The sequence below is a fragment of the Rhagoletis pomonella genome, unplaced genomic scaffold (assembly GCF_013731165.1).
Source record: "Rhagoletis pomonella isolate Grant_MI unplaced genomic scaffold, Rhpom_1.0 Rhpom_scaffold_00010, whole genome shotgun sequence".
Classification (NCBI taxonomy): domain Eukaryota; kingdom Metazoa; phylum Arthropoda; class Insecta; order Diptera; family Tephritidae; genus Rhagoletis; species Rhagoletis pomonella.
The window spans coordinates 19,999,628-20,003,215 of NW_023458564.1; positions in this window are offsets into that span (position 1 = coordinate 19,999,628).

Genomic DNA, 3,588 nt, shown 5'->3' on the forward strand with positions numbered 1-3,588 from the left:
AACATAATTGTTTTCTTACTGTTAAATATACTAATGTTAACATGTTAACTCTTTTTCATTCTTTGATAAAATACAATTCGAATTTCACATAGTTTTCATGTTTTTTGATAGTGATAAGAGACTTCACATGTTTTGTCGATGGATTTGTTATACTTCGCGAAAATCTTTAGTTGAAAAAGATCAAATGAATTGACATATGTATGCATGTATGTAACAGGGTTGTTGCGAATATTCGCATTCGCAACCGCGGAGCTTCCGCATTAATTTTAACATTCGAATTCGCTTTCGGATCTTTTGCGAATGCGAATATAGAAGGGACCGGAAATTACAGTTATTTTTTACGAGTTAAGCTGAAATTAGTCGAGAACGCAGAACGTGTACTTAAACGCAGTCTGTATACGCAGAATTTTGTCGATTACTGGAGCCCTCAGTGTTGCTTACTACACTGTTGCCACTCTTCAATGCCTTTTCATAAACTTACCCTTTCAACCACAATTTTTCGTGCTATAATAGATTGTAGCTAAATATAAACTACTTAGTTTTCAACAAAAACCTTATTTAATAGTAACTTTCAAATATTTTAAACATATTTTGAATAGGAACTTATAACTTTTTTACCATCTGCAAAACTGACGAAGTGGCAACCATCTAAAGAAGGAGAAATCAGCTGACACGGAAAAATCTAAATTCCGCAGATTTCTGCGCTACGGGCTACAACTACAGAAAAATTCTGCGGTGCTGAGTTTTCATTTACATGGCGCTTTGGTAAGACAGATCGTGTCAGCTGACTCGGGTTTACGTACCGGTAGGTTTACGTTCTTGACTAATTTCAGCTTTAAACTTGTTGTTCCGAAATAAAAGTCTTTTCCGGATAATTAACAAGCCGCTTATCCAAATTAAACAAGTTTGGTATCAAATGAAAGAGCACTTAAATAGCTTTAAAACTGAAATGTCTAAACGAGGAAAGCCACATATTGAAAAATATTTCAATACAAAATTTTAATTAATTACCATAGAAAAAAAAAATTGGGTCAGGTATGTATATGAATTTATTTTGTATTAATTTGTAAAAAACAAATATGAATAGCGGTGGTAACCTTCGTTCGTTATTTCTGTATAAAAGCTATCTCAGTCCTCTTTCATATCATACCAAATTTGTTTAATTTGGATAAGCAGTTTGTTTATTATCCGCAATAAAAAATATTAGGCAAGTTTAAAGGCTCAGTTATGCATACTTTGCATTGCATGACAGCTGTCACATAGGGAATATGTTAAATGAACTTTGCGTGTAAGCGGTTACCTAACTCACAGTGTTACATATGTAAAAGTCTGTTGATTTTTGATTTTTACGAGGATACATCCGACATTTGCAGCCCCAATGCAATGCAAAACGGAATTATTGCATCGCAATAAAAATAAATAAACATAACTGAAAGTCCTCTCAACTGGAGCAGCGTCAATCGAAAAAAATTTAAAGTTTTGGCAAGTTTCCATTCGGATTTTGGCGACGAGCGTGCGTGGGTCGTGCGCGTCTTTTTGTGAAATACATACCTGTGTTTAAGTACAGTGCGTTCAATTGTGGTGCAATTGTCTTTGGCTTTTTGTGTGCGCGTGTAAATTTTTGTTTAAATTAAAGCGTGTGTCTTTGTTAATAAATAATCTGGGGAAGCATAAGGATTAGGTGAGTAATCTTGGCAAAACTTTCTTAATGTTTTTGTGGTAGTGGTTTAATAGGCAAAATCTTAAGTTGCCTGTTTAAAAAAAAACGAAAAAAGTGCCGCTTAGGGCGCTAAAGAAAATGAGTAGGTTGGCGTCGCCGACTGCATGGTCGGTCAAAGAATCAGCAATGATGACGCTGGTTCGGATTTTTATGAGCTTTCTGCTAGTGGAGGGCTAGTGAAATTACAAGAAAAAGTAGAAAAACGTGTAGTGGAAAAATAACGGTAGAACAAAATAATGACATGGTTGTTGAAACCGATGCAGGGAACAGCAACGGGATCGAAAACGCAGGTGGCTGTGGTACAGTCAGACCAAATCAAGGTACAAGAGACGAAACTGACACAGTGTTATACCCTCAACACTTTAAGGGTGAAATCTTTGTGTTGGATGATGCGTCAGCCAACGCACAGATGACAAACGAAAGAGTTTCAACCAAGGAATGAAACCGATTCAAAATAACGTTCCGGTTTGGGTTTCGGTTTTGCCAAGTGTTTCGGTTTCGGTTTTGGTTTCGTTCTTCAAAATTTATTTCGGTTTTGGTTTCGGTTTCGGTTTTTCACAGAAATTTTGTTGATATTATTTAAATCACAATGTCTTAAACGTTGAGGAAAGAAAATCGAAAATTACAGTTCACTGATAATATCAACACTAGGTTCTTTCCCTGACAATCCGGACCGGATTTGGTAATTAGAGAATAAGAGAAACATTTTCTTTCAAAAATGGAACAAAGTTCAGAAGTACGAAAACGCAAACCTCCACATTTCGTGCCCACAAGTCGAGAAACAGCTGATTCACGTTGTTATTGTTTTTGTCACTTATACCATGTTCTGACCGACATCGGAAACATGTTTTCGTTGCTAAAACTTTTTTTTTCGATTATTTATCGAAGTGGAAGTCATATTTTATCATCTTTAATAGGCCATTTCGGATTTATTGTTAATTGCCTGGCCAAAGCAAAATAAGAATGAAAGTTAAAGGTTGTAAATGAAAAGAAAATGAAGGGAAAATGTTTTGATTGTCGGTCAGAACATGGTATTAAATGCAAACACATGGAAATTGAATTTTGGTTTCACAAATTTGATTTTAAGTACATAGGTTGAAAATACATCAACAGGCCATTCACTTTTCCTTAAAAGCAGGCAACATGTAAACACAATAAAGCTGATATGCACTTTGACACTTTATCCATTTTTACTCGGAGAAAATTTCGGGCTATTTCGGGCAGGAAGAAGAATACACTTACGATCGAATACGCTCGAATTTTCGCTCTCTATTACCCATTTTGTTGAGTACAAGCATGATTTCTGGGCTATTTTGGGCACACGCGGGATCTCGCATTGCGTACGGGAAAGAAACTACTTAAATATAATTAATCGATTATCGATTCACAACAACAAAGTCATCAGCAGATTTTTGCGAAAAGTTACCTTGCCATACTTATTTACTACTTAACAAGAATTTTAGCAAAATGTTGCTGATTTTGGTTAAATAAATCATTTATTTCAAAGAAATTTTTATTTATTATTTTTGTAAATTTCCTGAAACCTATTGAAACCTGTGATTGAAATGGTTTCGGTATCGTTCCTTTTCAGGTCAAGATAACGGTTACGGTTTTGGTTTCGGTTTTGAAAAACGAAACGTTTTTAAACGGTTACGGTTTCGGTTTGGGTTTCGGTTTCATTCCTTGGTTTCAACTGGTCTGACTTTATTCAGCCAAATTAAAGATTTGAGAATCAAAGACATGGACCTTATTACTGCCATTGGCAAAACCTTATACAAAGTTACCTTTAAAAATACCTTTGCGGCCAACAATTTTATAAATGATAAAAAAATTATCCAAAGAGGCTTAAGACCGTTTATACCCCGAAC